The following is a 20,544-nucleotide window of genomic DNA, read 5'->3' on the forward strand; positions in this document are numbered from 1 at the left end:
ACTGGTACCTCCAGAAGTCTAAAGTACTATTCTATAAGAAAGAGAAAAATAATTTAAAATGTACATGCAGTTGTGTGAATACTAAAAAGAATAAATGATGAAATACTTTCCTTTAGGGACAAGTAGGGAATAACATGTTGTCGTGAAATTGACACTAAATAGAAACAAGATTTCTGATAACAATGTAGAGATAAGAATGCTTTCATTCTGAAAATAGCATTGTGTAAGAGATTGTATACAGTATGGAAAATGAAAACAGATATTACAAGATTACCTTCCTTAAGCCACATTTATAGATGCATCTTAAGACTTTGTGGTCATAGCCCATCTGGTCAATTCTTAAGAGAATTCAAAATTGGACTTTTAGAAGTCAGCAGCAGAAGGGTGTGTCAAGCATGTTACAATTAACCATGGAGGCCATTCATTTAATAAACTTTTGGCCAACTTTCCTTAGGCATGAAATGGCAATAAAGAACCATCTCAATGGAAAGACAATATATGAAATAATATAAATGAAAAGCTTAAGCCTTAAAAAAAATAGTAGAAACAGGAGGCAGAATATAGTAGTAAAGAAGCATAATTCCAGAGACAGATTGCCAAAATTCAAATTGTGTCACCATTCACTACCTGGGCAAGTTTCTTAAACTCTGAGACTCATTTTATTTATCTGTAAAATGAGAGATAAAGGAAACACTTCCTTCATATAGTTGTTGTGAGAATTAAAAGAAAACACCAAGCCCAGTGCACATAATAGTACTCAATAAATATTAGGTTCTTCTGTCTACTGTTATAATCATGAATAATAAAAGTATTGCTGAGGAATTGCTGTATTATATGGATTTTAAGTAGATATGGATCCTTCCCACATATTAAAATCAACCTCTTTCAGATGCGAATGAACTGATCTAAATCATTCCATATGTTACAGCAGAATAAAGGAAATGGCTTTTTATGAAGTAGGTTTCTATTGAATTTAGTAATTACTTTACAAAAAAATTAATCTCTGTGGCTTGGTGAGTTGTTTCACATGGAATTCCCTTTGATCTGTGGCAAAATACCAATATTCCCATTTTTAAAGTATTTTCTTGGGCCATGCTCTTTAATCAAGAATCATACATTTTATGCTATAGCAACTGGAACTGATTTTGACCATGAAGATGACTAGAATAGAATTTATATGGATGAAGTGAATGATATCAGCATCAATGACATTTGTTCTGATCCTTCATGTGACCCTAATAATAGCATTCTTTAAGAGAAGGGACCATGTGCTTGAGAGTGAACCTATGAACAGGAGGTCGCGGTTTAATTCCTGGTCAAGGTACATGCCCGATTGCGGACTTGATTCCCAATGGTAGCTGTGCAGGAAGCAGTTGATCAATGATTCTCTCTTATCATTGATATTTTTATCTCTTTCTCCCTCTCCCTTCCTCTCTGAAATCAATAAAAAATATTTTTAAAAACAATAAAGGACCCCCAGAAAAGCAAGAGAAAGGCCAGATATAAGGACAAGAGAAGAGAGGAGAAACAAGAAAGAAAAAAAAAATTCTTGAATAGGGATATTTATCAAATATCATTCTTCCCCTACCTTGCAATATTCATGTACAGGCTTATACACACACACACACACACACACACACACACACACAATTTCTGTTCACCATTCATCCCCAAACTTAGAACATAGACAAATATTTTGTAAGATGCAGCCACCCTGACCCAATATTTGTTCATTTCATTTATGACAAATCTGTGCTATCAATATTAAAAATAGGTAGTTGCTCTTAAAAGTCATAATAAAAGGGACATCTAGTTGTTATTTCAGTCCCCTGCCATTTAGTGATCTTATTTGTATATTACTTGAGTCAGAAATATTCAAGAAGGTTAAAATAGAGCAAATGAGAAGATAATAAAGCATAGTAGTTAATGTATCAATAATAAAAATAATGGTTAAATTAGATGGATATAGCCAGTGTTCTGCTGGTAAATGGGGGAGGACAGGAATCCTGACTTATAAAATTTGCCAATTTCAATGGTGTAAATACACCCACCATGCCAATTTCAAGTTTCCAAAAGACAGCAACCATATCACAAGATTCCTGAAAATTTAACAATTAGTTTTTGCAAGCTACTACAAGCTAGATCCAGCACACCACTGATTATAGCTATATGACCATATGGCAAGTCACTTAATTTTTCTGAGCTTTACTTTCCTTTTCTGTAAATAAAAATAACCATAATTAGTATAGTATAGTATAGCATAGTATATTTATCAGAATCATGATCATCATCATTATTTTTTTTATTTCAATCCTACTTTCACCCATAGCTTCTAATTCTCTTGCCAAAGACACCCTAAATCACATATCAAATCTGTTAAAACACTATGAATTTCCACCTCATTATTAGCATGGTCCAATGTCAAAATTCAAAACTATAGTGCCTATTTCAGAGCATCTCTCCAAATGCCCCTCACTGATAGAGTTTATCTCCAACTAGAGAGAAGGGGGGAAAAGGGAAGAATGAAGGGAATCATATTGGCTTGACAAATCTATGCTCATTTTTCTGTGTGTTTTCTGCTAATAACCATCTACCAATGTCCCTCTGTCTCTATTAAATTGGTATTAACTGAGCATCTACCATGTGTAAGGCACTTTGCTAGATATTGGGGAGCCAATAATGGGCAAAACAGGCAAAGTAACTGTCCTCAAGGAACCTACTGCCTGGTGGGAGAAACAGACATTAAACAGACCACCTAACAATCATGGATGCTTTGAAAGAAAGGGATAAAATACATGAAAATATGTAACAAAGGAGCCTTACCTAGCCCATGGATAAAGGAATGGTAGAAATGTGTCAGAGAAGGTGTTCCTTAGGAAGTGATGGTTAATCTTGGATCTGAAGAATAGGCAGGCATTGACAATATACAGCTGAATGCAGAGAGGGCTGATAGACAAGCAATTTGGTGTTTGGGTATGGAACATTGAGAAGAGGTCTAGATTACAGACATAATTTATGAGTAATGGGTATACAGATGGGAACTGAGCCGCAGAGGCTAGGTAAGATTGCTAAGAGAAAGGGCAAGAGTAAGAAGGCAGCCTAAGACTGAGCCTTGAGGAAGTCCAGTATTTAATGGTTACTGATTTGATACCTGCATTCTCTACTAATTGGGCCTCACTTCTCTAGCTAGAATCTCTTAAACTAGATTGCTCCACCCCTATCCATATTAATAAACACCTGGAGAGACTTCGTGTGTAGAAATTAGGAATAGAGACCTCAGACTCAAACTGACCTGGGTTTAAATCATGGATTTGCTCTTTTTCAGCTGTGTCACCTTCAAAAAATTATTTTAACTCACTTAACTTCAATTCTCCCACCTATGAATAAGATCATTATAGTACCTGTTATACAATTGCCGTGAGGGTCAATTGAATTAAGGCATGTAAAGTATTAGCACAGTGTCTGGCAAGAAGTAATAGCTCAATAAGTGGAAGATAACTAAAGAACCAACCACCACAAGCCCATTCTTTTATGAATAGGCTGGTGAGTAGGCATGAGCATAACCAAGTTAACACAATGTCTTGTAGTGGAATAATTAAAATCTATTCACTATTTGGGTATCATTTATAAATCCACCAAGCTTCAGAGTACAGAAGTGCTTGGTGATCAGAAGTACAGTATAATTTGCCACCAAAAATATGTTTCTCCCATTCTGCCAGCTTGTCAGAGTAGCAACTCCTGCAATAAAACTGCACTGGTAATAGCAGCACTGCGAGCTAGTTGAGACAACTGGAGTACAGGGAAACAGGTAAAATAAAGTAATTTAAGTGCTTCCATTCTATAATTTCTGGAAACAATTCTTCTGTGCTACTGTATTCATAAGCACACAATGGTGTGGTTTTGTTTTGTGGTTTTTTTTGTTGTTTGTTTTTATTTTAGAGAGAAAGAGAAAGATTGATGTGAGAGAGAAATATTGATTGGTTGCCTCCTGCCTGGACAGGGATCCAACCCGCAACCTCAGTATGTGCCCTGACTGGAAATCGAACCCACCACCTTTTGGTGTTCGGGATGGTACTCAAACCAACAAAGCCACACTGCCAGGGCCACAAGTGCAAAGTGTTTTAAAAAATATAATAAGAAAAACAATTTTATATTTGGTGAGAACAAAACAGGAAATACTACACTGCAGGACTAAATCACATACCAAACTGTTCAACCAAATTGATTATTCTGTGATAAGACTATTCATCCATATTCTGAATTACAGAGGGTCCCTCAAAAAACAGAACTTATTTGGGAAATGTGCACGTCTTTACAGGATTGAATTAATGTACCTGTCTTTGACCTACATGTGCAGAAATTATAACCATGATGATAAAAAGTGCTATTTTAGCTTCTGACTAAAATTCAAATGTATGATTAAGGATAGGCTTTTAAATCATTCTATTAAAACCATGAAGCCACTCAAAGTGATAAGCATAAACACATCATTGGGAATGAATGTTTTCTTTGATAGTGTTACTATCATGGTCTCAAATTTAACTCTTTCACTTTCTCTATACTGAGTCCTACCTTAGTCATTTTCAGAAATGATTCCTATACAAGTCCTTCTCTTTTGTTCAGCTTGCTCCACCCTTCCCAGCTTTGTCGACACCTCTTCACCTCAGTTTGTTTTACTGAAATAATCTTTTAACAGGTATTTCCTCTTACCAAGTCTTTCCTCCCATCTATGAGGATTCTCAAAGCCAGGTTAACCTTTCAAAAACACTCTCTTCTTGGCGTTAACCTACTTATTGAGACATATATACATGCATTCATTCTTATAAACAACATTCATTGATCTCGTAGCCTTGGCCGTCCTGATACACCTAAGTTGTAGGTTCGATTCCAGGTCAGGGCACATGCAAGACTCAACCAATGATTACATAAATACCTGGAACAAACATCAATGTTTCTCTCTCTCTCTCTCTCTCTCTCTCTCTCTCTCTCTCTCTCTCTCTTCTATTTTCTCTCTCTCTAATAATCAATAAATACAAATTTTAAAAAAATTGAACTCTTACTACATGCAGATAGTGTGCTAAGCTCTAGAAATTGAGAGGTGAAAAGCCAAAATCCCCAATTTCATATCATTCACAAGCTGGTTGGGGTACAGATTGTGATTAGAGTTTCAAAATCATAATAAAGGTAGTTGGTCCAAAAATCAACATGATTGAAGAATCATCTAACCACCAACCACTATATTTCTAAAACATAAGGAGTGAAAAAGAAAAGTTCAAGAAAGATTACAGACCTAGGGAATTTCCTTTGGTATGTGTTTAAGTACTATCTATGTCTATATAATCTATGTAAGTATCAAAAAAGTTTTGGATATTCCTCCTTAAGCAAAGCAAAAACAAATCAGAGGCTGGTTTGTAATTCATTAAATAACCTTGAAGCTTTCTAGATTTCAAAACAAGGGACCAGATAGTATTTCTAAACAAACTATGAAAATCCCCATAAAAATATGAAATAATCCATTTTTATATAAAATATCCCCAAGCATAGTCACAAGGCACTAAGTAGTGTTACTCTTAAAGAAGCCAATATGGATAAAAGTAATGGTATAAAACTAAGTTGCCAAATAGCCAAAGAATTATAGTGTTTACCTAGGTTATTCTAAGTCAACATTTCTTCTCAAGTATGTGGCCTGACCTGCTTTGTGTTGCAAGTACTTTAATATCACCTTTATTTTATGGTTGCCTACTTATGAATTCTAAAGACACATGATCAAATTCAAATCCTAATAGAAGCAGAACTTACATCTTCCTGACATATCTCCAAAAATCTTTATATGGTTAGCTCAATTGGATATTCAAGAGCTGCACAATTTGGATACGAGAATGAAGTGGGAATGGTGGTCTCTTGCAATGAAACTGGAATTTTGATGGTGTGATGTGAAAACCCTTTGTCAAAGAGAACAGGCCAAGTATGTGAGCTAAACCAGAATTTTGTTGCATCAAATATTCCTAAAAATAAGTGGTTTGGTCGTTCATTGGCTGAGAATTAAATATTATTTTATTATATAGTTTCTTTTTTCAACATTTTTTTATTTTTATATATATTTTTAATCCTCACCTGAGGATATGTTTAGAGAGATGAAGGGAGAGGGACTGAAACATCAATGTGAAAGAGAACTATTGAACAGTTGCCTTTCTTATGCACCCCAACCTAGGAATGTGCACTAACTGGGAATTGAACCCAAAACGTTTTTTGGTGTATGGGACGATGCTCCAAACAACTGAGTCACCTGGTCAGGGCTATAGTTATCATATGACCCAGAAACCCCTCTTCTGGGTACCTACCCAAAAAATTTGGAAATGTTTATTTGCAAAGATATTTGTACCCTTATGTTCATTGCAACATTATTCAGGATGGCCAAGACATGGGAAAAACTGAAGTGTCCTTTGATAGATGATCGGTGATACATATATACAATGAAATATTATTCATACATAAAAAAGATGAAATACTGCCATTTGAGACAACATGGATTAATCTTGATAATATCCTATTAAGAGAAATAAGTCAGACAGAAAAAAATTAAGAGCCACATGATTTCACTCCTATATGGGATATAAAACTGAGAGCAAAAACACAAGAAAAGCAAACAAAAAACTTATAGACACAGACAACAGTATGGTGGTTACCAGAGGGAAAGGGGGTGGGGGGTAGTAAAGTGTAAAGGCAGTCAAACATATGGTGACAGAAGGAGATTTGACTCGGGGTGGTAGATACACAATGCAATGTACAGATGATGTATCATAGAATTGTATATCTGAAACCTATATAATCTTAACCAGTGTCACCCCAATGAATTTAATTGTATATTTGAAACCTGTATGGTTGTGTGAACCAATGTCACCCCAAATAAATTTAATTAAGAATAAAATTAAAATATTCAAAAAATAAAGTTTATTCAACACTTAAGAAAAGAAATGCAGAGACATAGAAGATGACAACTGGCAAGAAGGCAGGGAGGGAGAATGTATGAGAGAGTGAGGGAGTGAAAGAGGAGTGTGTGGACGTGTGGGGTGTGTGTGTGAGAGAGAGAGAGCTAGGGACAGTTAGATCCTGCGGGTCTTCCAGGGGGCTGCCAGACCAGGCAGTCTTTAACTGCAAAACCCCGCTGCCACCGCAGACATTCTGGGGCAGCCAGTGTGGGCACAGAGACCACACCATCTTGAAGAACAGGACTGCTTGCAACTAGGACCAAAGCCTCACCACCACCCAATCTGGTCTCAGACACAAGCTGGGACCCTACGACCACTCAGGACAAAGACCTGCAGACCCACGGACACCAAGACTCCAGATATCCCGGCCACAGAGTACTGTAAGTCACGGAGCCCATCCCCCTCCCCACTGGCCCACTGTGGTGTCATAGGATCTGCCAGATGATCCTATGAGCAAGCATCCTGCCAACACAGGGCAGCTGTGCGACTTAAACATGACTCTTGGGTGCACACACGGGAGTCTGTTTCCCATGGCACAGGAGTGGGCCTCCCACCGACACAGGGTGGCTGTGCAACCCAGCCCCCCAAGCAGACCGGGGACCCTGATTCTCCACACAAGAGTCAGCACTGAGAACCAGTGACTTGACTCTCGGTGCACACAGGTGGGGACTCTGTTTCTCATCGTGTGCGCATGGGATCCCTGATATTCAGTGCATGCACATTGAGCACCTGTGACTCAAATTCTTGGTGCATATGCACACAGGGACCCTGATTCACAGCGCAAGGCCGCACCAAGCAACAGAGACTCTGATACTCAATTCTCGGCACATATACACAGGGTCTCCAACTCCTGGCGCATGCTAGGGGACTCTGATTTTTGGCGTACACCCACGGGGACCTTTTTTCAGTGCAGCGCATGTGCAGTCTCTGATTCTAGGTGCACACACAAGGCTGCACTGAGTGCTGGTGACTGATTCTCAGGGTGAGTGGCTGCCACCAACCCATGGCAGCCACATGTCTTGGTGTCAGAGCTCTTCAGTGACGCTCGAGTGGAGCGAAGCTCCCATTTCACACAGCTCAGGCCCCCGCAACTTGGCGTTTGGACCTTCTGGTGATAGTCAGAATGGGGAGACAATGAAACAATACCCAGAGGAAAGAAGAAGAGACATCACCAAGAAAGGAAATAAGTGAAACTGAGGCATGCAATATGACAGAAAAAAATTCAGAGTAATGGTCATACAGTTCATAAACCTGATGGATGAGAAAATCAACAACCTATGCAAAAATTAAGAAGAAATCAAAAGTGATATAGCTATAATCAAAAACACTATGGAAGGTTTCAACAGTAGACTAGAAGAAGCAGAGGACCACATTAGAGAATTAGAAGATAAGGTAGAGAAACAAGCACAATTTGAACACCAACTGGAAAAAAAATGAAAAAGCTGGAGGAGAGGAGAAACAAAGATGGCGGCATAGATAAACACCGGGAAATTGCTGCCTCCCACAACAACTTCAAAAAAACAACATAAAGACAAAACGGACATCATCCAGAACTACAGGAAAGGTGGCTGAGTGGAAATTCTACAACTAGAAGGAAAGAAAAGCACACTGAGAGCCAGAGGAGCTGCGGAAGTAAAGTGCAGACGTACGAAGGCTCGCTCGGAGAGAAAGGGGCTGGCACCTGAGTATGCGGCTGTCTTTTTGAATCGGGAGGGAGTCACAAGCTCCCGACTGCTCTGAACTCCGGTTCTGGGAAGTCTCTGGGGGCCCAGGACTCATACGGGGAGAAACTGGACTGTCTGGCAGCGGGCAGAACTCGGAACTTGAGGTCGGCTTTCCCTCAGAGGTGCTTGCAGCAATTACCGGGACACTGAGACACGCGGCCCCTTAAGGCAGGGCTGAGAATCCGCCATAGCTGCTGGCTCCGCCCTTTGATTCCCTGAGACCCCACCCCACCCCACCCAGGCTGCGGCAGAGGCTTTTGCATATGAATGCCCTGGCCCTTTGCAACCTGAAAATTACCTAACTGCAGCTGGGCCAGACAGACCCAGAACTTCCAAGAGAAGGCCCAAGGCCCCACAGCAGCTTGCATTGCTTCACAGCTGGGCCTCATCTGGGCACCTCCAAACTCCAAAAAAGGAAGGGGAATCTGCAGTTCTCTTCGTAGCTCCTGCTGTGTAACCTCAGGCCAAGGCTAAATTAGCACCTCCTTAGATCCAAGAGCCAGTGTACCCAGTGGTCAGAGGGGGACCATCCAGATTACAACTCCTCAGATCCATAAGGGACACACTCAGGGTGCAGACTCAGTGAGCACCAAAACCCCACTGAAGCAAGTCTTGCCCCAGAAGGGTGTTTTCAGCACAGAAATTCTCCCACTGCAGACACAGCTGATTCTCACTGCCAATTGGCCTGGAGGTCAATTCCTCCCAGTGATACCTACAACAATCAAGGCATAACTACAATAAGACTGTGCAAAAAGCCCACAAGGGGGTACACCAAGAGTGTCCACCTCAGGTAACTGGGGAGGCTGAGCCACTGGGCCCTACAGGACACCTAGCACACAAAACCACTCTACCAACACAGGGAAGCATAAAAAATGCGGAGACAAAGAAACAGGTCACAAATTACAGAAATGGAGGAAAGCAAACGACTGGATATAGAGTTCAAGGCCATGTTTATAAGGTTTTTCAAGAATTTTATGGAAACCGCCGATAAATTTACTGAGACCCTCGATAAATGTAGTGAGACTCTCGAGGATATGAAAAAGGACCAACTAGAAATTAAGCATACACTGACTGAAATAAAGAATACTATACAGACTCACAACAGCAGACCAGAGGATCCCAAGAATCAAGTCAAAGATTTGAAATACGGAGAAACAAAAAAGACCCAACCAAAAAAGAAAAAAGAAAAAAGATTCCAAAAATATGAAGATAGTGCAAGGAGCCTCTGGGACAACTTCAAGCGTACCAACATCAGAATTATAGGGGTACCAGAAGAAGAGAGAGAGCAAGATATTGAAAACCTATTTGAAGAAATAATGACAGAAAACTTCCCCTACCTGGTCAAAGAAGTAGACTTACAAGTCCAGGAAGCGCAGAGAACCCCAAACAAAAGGAACCCAAAGAGGACCACAGCAAGACACATGATAATTAAAATGCCAAGAGCAAAAGACAAAGAGAGAACCTTAAAAGCATCAAGAGAAAGACAGTCAGTTACCTACAAGGGAGTACCCATACGACTGTCAGCTGATTTCTCAACAGAAACCATGCAAGCCAGAAGAGAGTGGCAAGAAATATTCAAAGTGATGAATGCCAAGAACCTACAACCAATATTACTTTATCCAGCAAAGCTATCATTCAGAATAGAAGGTCAGATAAAGAGCTTCACAGATAAGAAAACGCTAAAGGAGTTCATCACCACCAAACCAGCATTATATGAAATGCTGAACGGTATTCTTTGAGAAGAGGAAGAAGAAAAAGGAACTCTTACCATTTGTCACAGCATGGATGGAACTGGAGAGTGGATAAATACCACATGATCTCACTCATTTGTGGAATATAATGAACAACATAAACTGATGAACAAGGACTGATCCAGAGACAGAGAGGCATTGATTGGACTGTCAGGCCTTGGAGGGAAGGTAGGGGAGGGTGGGGGTAAGGGGGAAAGATCAACCAAAGGACTTATATGCAAGCATATAGGCCTAACCAATGGACACGGACAACGGGGGGGGGGGGTTGAGGGCATGAGCGGGGGGGTAGAGGGTAACGTGGGGATAAGGACACATATGTAATATCTTAATCAATAAAAAATATATTTAAAAAATAATAAAATAAAATAAAAGGTGACCTCTTGCATCAAAAAAAAAAAAAAAAAAAGCTGGAGGAGAGTCTAAGGGAGCTTTGGGACAACACAAAATGAAGTAACATATGTATAATAGGGGTGCCAGAAGGACAAGATGGCTAGCAAGGCTTAGAAAATCTATTTGAAGAAATAATGACAGAAAACTTCTTTGGTATGGGAAAGAAGAAAGTCGCACAAGTCTAGAGAGTTCCAAGCAAGATGAATCCCAAAAGATCCACACAAAGACACATCATAATTACAATGGGAAATATCAATGACAAAGAGAGAATCTTAAAGGCTGGAAGAGAGAGACAGAGAGTTACCTACAAAGGATCCCCCATCATATTATCAAATGATTTCTCAATTGAAACACCAAGCTAGAAGGGAATGGAATGAAGTATACAAAATGATGCAAAGCAAAGGACTGAATCCAGCAATACTCAATCAAGCAAGACTATCAATCAAAACTGAAGGGGAAATCAAGAGCTTTGCAGACAAAATAATGCTAAGGGAATTGATCACTACTAAGCCAGCAATGCAAGAAATACTAAAGGGAATGCTGTAAAAAGAAGAAATAGAAAGGGAAGAAAGAACAAAGGCATAAAGCACAGAAATGGCTACAAACAAGTACTTATCAATAATGACATTAAACGTAAATGGATTAAATGCTCCAATCAAAAGACATCGAGTGACTGAATTGATAAGAAAACATGACCCATATATATGCTGTCTGTAGGAGACCTATCTCAGAACAAGGGACTCACACTGATTGAAAGTGAATGGATGGAAAAATATCTATCAGGCAAATGGAAATGAAAAAAAAAGCTGGGGTAGCAATACATATATCTGAAAAAATAGACCGCCAAGTGAAGACCATTAACAAGAGACAAGGAAGGCGACTTCATTATTCTAAAGGGATCGATAAAACAAGAGGATATAACTCTGGTAAAGATATATACACCCAATGCAGGAGCACCCAAATACATCAAAAAATTTCTGGAAGATATCAGGGGAGAGATTGACAGCAATACAATCATAGTAGGAGACTTTAATACCCCATTAACATCACTGGATAAATCCTCTAGACCAGCCGTGGGCAAACTACAGCCCACGGGCCGGATCCGGCCCATTTGAAATGAATAAAACTAAAAATAAAAAAAAAGACCGTACCCTTTTATGTAATGATGTTTACTTTAAATTTATATTAGTTCACACAAACACTCCATCCATGCTTTTGTTCCGGCCCTCTGGTCCAGTTTAAGAACCCATTGTGGCCCTCAAGTCAAAAAGTTTGCCCACCCCTGCTAGACAAAAAATTAGTAAAGAAACAGCAAGCCAAAATGAATCACTAGATCAGATGGACTAAATCGATATCGTTAAAACATTCCATCACAAAATTACAGAATATACATTCTTCTCAAGCACACATGGGACATTTTCAAAGATAGACCACATATTGGGACACAGGCAAAGACTCTTCAAATTCAAGAAGATTGAAATCATATCAAGTATCTTCTCAGATCACAATGGCATAAAATTAGAAATCATCTACAATAAAAACAATCAAAAATTCAAACTCTAAGAGGCTGAATAGCATACTATTAAACAATAAGTGGGTTACCAAAGAGATCAAAGAAGAAATAAAAAACATCCTGGAAATAAACAACAATGAAAACACAACAATCCAAAATCTTTGGGATGCAGCAAAAGCAGTCCTGAGAGGGAAGCTCATAGCATTACAGACCTACCTCAAAAAAACAAAAAAACAAAAACAAAAAAAAACAAGAAAAACTGATAATAAATCATCTAAATCTGCAAATTGAAGAATTAGAAAGAGAGAAACAAGAAAATCCCAGAGTGAGCAGAAGGAAGAAAATAATAAAGATCAGAGAGGAAATAAAAGACATAGAGACCAAAAATCCAATACAAAAGATCAATGAAACCAAGAGCTAGTTCTTTGAAAGGATAAATAAGATTGATGAACTTCTAGCCAGGCTCACTAAGAAACAAAGAGAGAGGATCCAAACAAACAAAATCAGAAACAAAAGAGGCAAAATAAGAACAGACCTCACAAAAGTATGAAGAGTCGTAAAAAAAAAAAAAAAAAAAAATACTATGAGTAACTCTATTGCAACAAACCAGTCAACCTAGAAGAAATGGATATATTCCTAGAAAAATAAGACCTTCCAAAACTCAACCAGATGGAATAAAAAAATCTTAATAGTTCAATATCTATGGAAGAAATTGAAGCAGTAATCAAAAAACTTCCAACAAACAAAAGCCCGGGACAAGATGTCTTGACAGCGGAGTTTTATCGAACATTCAAAGAAGAAATAAAACCTATCTTCCTCAGACTATTCCAAAAAATTCAAGAGAAGGAAACACCCTTTCTTGATTAAAAAAAAAAAAAAAAAAAAAACTCTCAGCAAGGTGGGAATAGAAGGATCATACCTGAACATAATAAACGCCATATATGACAAACCCACTGCCAACATCATACTCAATGGGCAAAAATTAAAACCATTTCTCCAAAGAGCAGGAACAAGACAGAGATGCCCACTCTCACCAATCCTGTTTGACACAGTACTGGAAGTACTAGCCATTGCGATCAGACAAGAAGAAGAAATAAAATGCATCCAAATAGGATAATAAGAAGTAAAACTTTCCTTATTCACAGATGACATGATATTGTACATAGAAACCCCCCAAAGAATCCATCAAAAAACTACTAGACTTAATAAATGAATTCAGCAATGTAGCAGGATAAAAAATTAACACCCAGAAGTCTATGGCTTTTCTATGCACCAACAATGAACTCACAAAAAGAGAAACCAAAAAAGCAATCCCATTTACCATTGCAACAAAAAAATTAAGATACCTAGGAATAAATTTAACTAAGGAGATAAAGGACCTGTACTCAGAAAATTTCAGGACACTGAAAAAGAGGTAGAAGAAGATATCAACAAATGGAAGAATATACTGCATTCATGGATTGGTAGAATCAACATCATTAAAATGTCCATACTACCTAAAGAAATCTACAAATTCAATGCAATCCGCATTAAGATACCAACAGCATACTTCAAAGACCTAGAACAAACTCTCCAAAAATTCATCTGGAAGAAAAAAAGTCCCCAAATAACCGCAGCAATCTTGAGAAAGAAGAACAAAGTTAGAGGGATTGAAATACCAGATATCAAGCTATACTACAAAGCCACTGTTCTCAAAACTGCCTGGTACTGGCACAAAAACAGACATATAGACCAGTGGAACAGAACAGAGAACCCAAAAATCGACACAAGCCATTATACTTAATTAATATTTGACAAAGGAGGCAAGAGCATACAATGGAGTCAAGAGAGCCTCTTCAATAAATGATGTTGGGAAAATTGGACAGATACTTGCAAAAAAATGAAACTACCAACTTACACCATACACCATACACAAAAATAAGCTCAAAATAGATAAAGGACTTAACTGTAAGAAGGGAAACCATAAAAAATCTTAGAAGAATCCATAGGCATCAAAATAGCAGACATTTGTCATAACAATATCTTTACCAATACAGCTCCTAGGGCAATGAAAACTAAGGAAAAATAAACAAATGGGACTACATCAAAATAAAAAGCTTTTGCACAGCAAAAGAAACCATCAACAAAACAACAAGAGAGCCCACTGCATGGGAGAACATATTTGCCAATGTTATCTCTGGTAAGGGTTTAATCTCCAGAATTTACAGGGAACTCATAAAACTTAAGAAAAGGAAGATAAACAACCCAATCAAAAAATGGGCAAAGGACCTAAATAGACACCTTTCAAAAGAGGACATTCAGAAAGCCCAGAGACATATGAAAACATGCTCAAAGTCACTAATCAACCGAGAGATGCAAATCAAAACGACAATGAGGTACCATCTCACACCTGTCAGAATGGCTATCATCCACAAATCAACAAATGACAAGTGCTGGCAAGGATGTGGAGAAAAAGGAACCCTCTTGCACTGCTGGTGGAAATGCAGACTGGTGCAGCCACTGTGGAAATCAGTACGGCATTTCTTCAAAAAATTAAAAATGGAACTGCCATTTGACCTAGTAATACCACTTCTAGGAATATATCCCAAGAAACTAGAAACACCTATCAGAAAGGATATATGCACCCCTCTGTTCATAGCATCACGATTTACAATAGCTAAGATTTGGAAACAGCCTAAATGCCCATCAGCTGATGAGTGGATTAGAAAACAGTGGTACATCTACACAATGGAATACTATGCTGCTGTAAAAAAAAGAAGGAACTCTTACCATTTGCAACAGCATGGATGAAACTGGAGAGCATTTTGCTAAGCCAGTCATTGCAAGAAAAATACCACACGATCGCACTCATTTGTGGAATATAAAGAACATTATAAACTGATGAACAAAAACAGATACAGAGGCAAAGAAGCATTGAAAAGACTGTCAAACTACAGCAAGAAGGCTGGGGAGGGTTGGGAAGGGAGATAAAATATCAACCAAAGGACTTCTATTTATGCATATAAGCATAACCAATGGACACAAGACACTGTGGGGGGCGGGGTGGTGAGGGCATGTGCTGGGGCTAGGGGAGACTGGGGGAAGGTCAATGGGGGAAAAAAAGGAGACATATGTACTACTATTTTCAATACTTTAAACAATAAAATAAAATTTTAAAAAGAAAAGAAATGCAACTTAAAGTAATAATAACTTGCATTTGAATATTCCTTTTATAATTTCCAAAGCACTTTCACATTGCCACTTTTGAAAATTAGTTATATTTCATGTTTTAGTCCCAAAGGAGAGAAATCTGATTCCACATAAAAATAAACTAAAAAGTAAATATTTCTTTTTTATACATTAGTATTTTTATTTTTACTAACAAGGGCTGCACTTGTATCATGGACAGAAACTACCCACAGTTCCAATGGTATGACGGTTTTTTCTTCTACAAAAGTAGTTAGAAGACACAAAACCATTTTCATGGTAGGCATCACACAAGTTAATATACATATAGGAAACAGATAGCTTATTTAAACTTAAAAGGTAATTGAAGCATATTTAGTAGTTTTACATTTGTAGAATTTGTTGAATAAATGACAAGTTGAATGTTTTATTAATTTTTAAATATTAATTACATCTTCACAGCAAAAGAAACCATCAACAAAACAACAAGCGAGCCCACTGCATGGGAGAACATACTTGCCAATGTTATCTCTGATAAGGATTTAATTTTCAACATTTACAGAGCACTCATACAACTTAAGAAAAGGAAGCCCAACCGGTTTGGCTCAGTGGATAGAGCGTCAGCCTGCGCACTGAAGGGTCCCAGGTTCGATTCCGGTCAAGGGCATGTACCTTGGTTGCGGGCACCTCCCAGTAGGGAGTGTGCAGGAGGCAGCTGAATCGATGTTTCTCTCTCATCGATGTTTCTAACTCTCTCTCCTTCTCCCTTCCTCTCTGTAAAAAATCAATAAAGTATATATTTAAAAAAAAATAGGCAAAGGACCTAAATAGACACTTTTCAGAAGAGGACATTCAGAAAGCCCAGAGACATATGAAAACATGCTCAAAGTCACTAGTCATCTGAGCGATGCAAATCAAAACGACAATGAGGTACCATCTCACACCTGTCAGAATGGTTATCATCAACAAATCAACAAATGACAAGTGCTGCCAAGGATGTGGAGACAAAGGAACCCTCCTGCACTGCTGGTGGGAATGCAGACTAGTGCAGCCTCTGTGGAGAACAGTATGGAGTTTCCTCAAAAAACTAAAAATGGAACTCCCATTTGACCCAGTGATCCCACTTCTAGGAATATATCCCAAGAAACTAGAAACACCAATCAGAAATAGTATATGCACCCCTATGTTCATAGTGGCACAATTTACCATAGCTAAGATTTGGAAACAGCCTAAGTGCCCATCAGCCGATGAGTGGATTAAAAAACTGTGGTACATATACACAATGGAATACTATGCTTCAGTAAAAAAGAAAGAACTCCCACCATTTGTAACAGCATGGATGGACTTGGAGAGCATTACCCTAAGCGAAATAAGTCAGTCAGAGAAAGATAAATATCACATGATCTCACTCATTTGTGGAATATAATGAACAACATTAACTGATGAACAAAAACAGATGCAGAGACAGAGAAGCATCAATCAGACCGTCAAACCTCAGAGGGAAGGTAGGAAAAGGTGAGGGTAAGGGGAAGAGATCAACCAAAGGACTTGTATGCATGCATATAAGCATAACCAACGGACACAGAAACCAGGTGAGTGAAGGCATGAGCAGGGGACTAGGGGGGAGCAATGGGGGATAAGGACACATATGTAATACCTTAATCAATAAAGAAAAATAAGATTAATTACAAAAAAGGTAATGTGAAATTTTATTTTGTCAAGCATTTATTAATATTTTTCTCTTCCTGGCTCAAAAAAAAAAAAAACCCACAATAGTTTGATGCTCAATTTTTTTGGATAGCTCTTGCCTACTGAATATGATACATTTGCTTGCCATTTGATCTTCTCCATTTTCAGACCTAGTCTGATCTATTCCCATTCTCCTCTTCAAATCCTTGATGCCAACCTACTTGGACTGTTCTGGACTGTTCTTTGTTCTGTGGACAGTCATGCTCTCGTAGTGTAGAGACTCTGTTCATATGGCTTCCTTTGCTGCAAATCATCTATCTATCTCCAGCTTACCCATGGAATCCTATCCATGAGTGTGTGTGTGTGTGTGTCTGTCTGTCTGCCTGTCTTTCTGTTTGTGTGCCTGTGTGTGTGTGAGAGAGAGAGTGCTGTAACAATAATTTTCAATGTTCATGAATTCTGTGAGGCAGAAATGTACACAGGGCACAGCAGGCATGACTTATCTCTGTTCTACAATGTAAGTGACCTCGGATGAGAAGACTTGAATGGCTTGCATACCTCAATGGTTAAGGGCTGGAAATGTATCTTCACTCACTGGAAATTACCTCCTAGAAATTTCACTCACATCTGGCACTTGGGCTGGGTAAACTAGAAGATTCCACAGAACTGGGCTGTTGACAGAAACAGCTATACATGGTCTCCCTATGTGGCCTTGGCTTCCCACAGCATGGTGCCCTTAAAGTTCCAAAAGTGACTGTCTCAGAAAATTAAGTCCTACCAATTCTTAAAAGCCCCTTTCAAATCCATCTTCCCAATATGAACCTTTCCCTACTGCCCCATTAACCAGATGTGTTTGCTGTCTTTTGAATTTTCATAGTAGTTTCCTTGTGCTTCTCTTTAAGCACCTTTCTTACTCTGCCTTGGTTTTATAGCCACTTTTCTATTTATTTTTATTTTCATACTATGTACCTATAAGCATTCTGAGGAAAAGAACCACAGGTTTTACTCATCCAGGTATTCTCTAAAGCAATTAATAAGGTACCTCCCTAGTATATTGTACACACTGAACAAATATCAGTTGAAGCAAAAAAAAAAAAGAAGAAAAGAAAGAAATTAAGAAAAAGAAAAAGAAAGCTAGTTTCCTAATCTTCCATTAAATATTTCAATTTCTTAAATATCTACTAAAAAGAAATCCACTCTTTTACTTGACACATATATGTGTTTGGGAGTACCATAAGTTATGTCAAACCATAATAATCAAACAAAGAGTAATATCATTTGTCAGTTAGAAAAGAGGAATCGGTAACCACTGTGAAGTGGTTATTTCCAATCAACTATGCATCCATGGATGGTTTGTGAACCATGGTTAATTTAATATCCACACATGCTTATTAGAAGTATTCTGCCTCTTGCTATAATCAACTTGTTTATATATTTACAAGTAATGACTTTCTGGTTATTTTAATTAAGAAACCCTTCATTCATTAGAATTCTGTTGACTAATACAACCCTTTCCAATGGGGAAAACTAGTATTTATTGCAGTTGTAGGAAAAGCAGGTTGACAAATTGCCACCGACATCCACAAAGAGATCTTGATTAACCTGTTAGTGGAAGAATTAAATCAGATAAAGGTTCTGGAGAACAATTTTGCAAAATGTATTAAATGATGTTAAATTGTGCATATCCTTTTATCCAGCAATTTCTATTCTATGAATTTATCCTCAACACTTGCACAAATATATGAACATGACATTAATTAAAGCATTGGTTATAAGAATATATATTTGGAAACAACATAAATGCGTATTAATAGAGCATTGATAAAGTAAACAATGATATAGTCATACAGTAGACTGCTACATAGATGTTAGAAAGATGAAGAAAAATCAATATGCAATAACACCGAAAGATATCCATGATATATTGTTAGTCAAAGCAAGTTGCAGGACAATATATATGTCATGCTCCCGATTGTGTTAAGGGCGGCCTAGGTAAACACCTGTACTTGCTGCCTCTCACAGCCACATCAAAATTACAACTAAAAGACAGAACAACTATCATCCAGAACCACTGGAAAGCTGGCTGAATGGAAGTACTACAACTAGAGAGGTAAAGAAGAAAGTGCATTGAGACTGGTAGGAGGTACGGAGGCACAGAATGGGCTGGCACCCTGGTGTGCTGCTTTTTTAATTGGGAGGGAGATACAAACTCCCGCTTTCTCTGAGCTCCAGTGCTGCGGGACACTCAGGGGGACCCAGACACATACGGGGAGAAACTAAACTGTCTGGCATTGGTGCAGGAACACGGGGGCAGCTTTTTTCCAGAAAGAGGTGCTCTCAGCGGTTATTGTTCATGTGCTGGGACCTCAGCTGTGCAGGGCTGACTGGCAGCCATTGCCATTTGCTCTGTCCTGGAGATTCCCTGAGACCCTGTCCTACCCAATTTACAACCCCACCCCAGCTGTGTGCAGTGACTTTTGCATATGAATGGTCTGTCTTTTATTAGCCTAAAACTTATCAAACAAGCTGTAGCTGGGTCAGGGAGCCCCAAAGCTATCAAAAGAAGGCACAAGGCTGGCACCAGCAGCAGCCTGCTTTACTTCACAGCTGGCCTCATGTGGGCACTTCCAAACCTGATACATAGAGGAGGAATCTGCAGATCTCTCTGTAGCTCCTGCTGGGTGACCCCAGGCAGTGGCTGACTTTGCACCTCCTTGGAGATCCAAGAGCCAGTATACCCAGTGGTCAGTGTGAGACCATACCAGATTACAACTCTTCACATCCATAAGTGACACACTCAAGGGGCAGAATCAGTGAGCACCAAAGCCCCAGTGAAGCAAGTCCTGCCCCATAAGGGTGTCTCCTGCACAGCAGCTCTTCCATTGTAGACACAGCTGGTCTTCACAGCCAATTGGCCTGGAGGTCAATTCCTCCCAGTGATACCAACAGCAATCAATGCTTAACTACAACAAGACTGTGCACACAGCCCACAAAGGGGTGCACCAAGAGTGTCCACCTCAGGTGATTGGAGAGGCTGAGCCACTGGGCCCTATAGGACACTTACTACACAAGGCCACTCTATCAACTCAAGGAGACTTAGCAGCTACCCAATACATAGAAACAAACACTGGGAAGCAGTCAAAATGTGGAGACAAATATACATGCCAGAAATGAAAGAAATGGAAGAAAGCAAACTACTGGATATAGAGTTCAAAGCCACAGTTGTAAGGTTACTAAAGAAACTTCTAGAAACCTCTGAGGAACTTAGTGAGACCTTTAAGGATCTTAGTGAGAATGCAAAAAAAAAAAAAAAAAAAAAAAGG

This window comes from Myotis myotis, unplaced genomic scaffold (genome assembly GCF_014108235.1).
Source record: "Myotis myotis isolate mMyoMyo1 unplaced genomic scaffold, mMyoMyo1.p scaffold_m19_p_4, whole genome shotgun sequence".
Taxonomy (NCBI): domain Eukaryota; kingdom Metazoa; phylum Chordata; class Mammalia; order Chiroptera; family Vespertilionidae; genus Myotis; species Myotis myotis.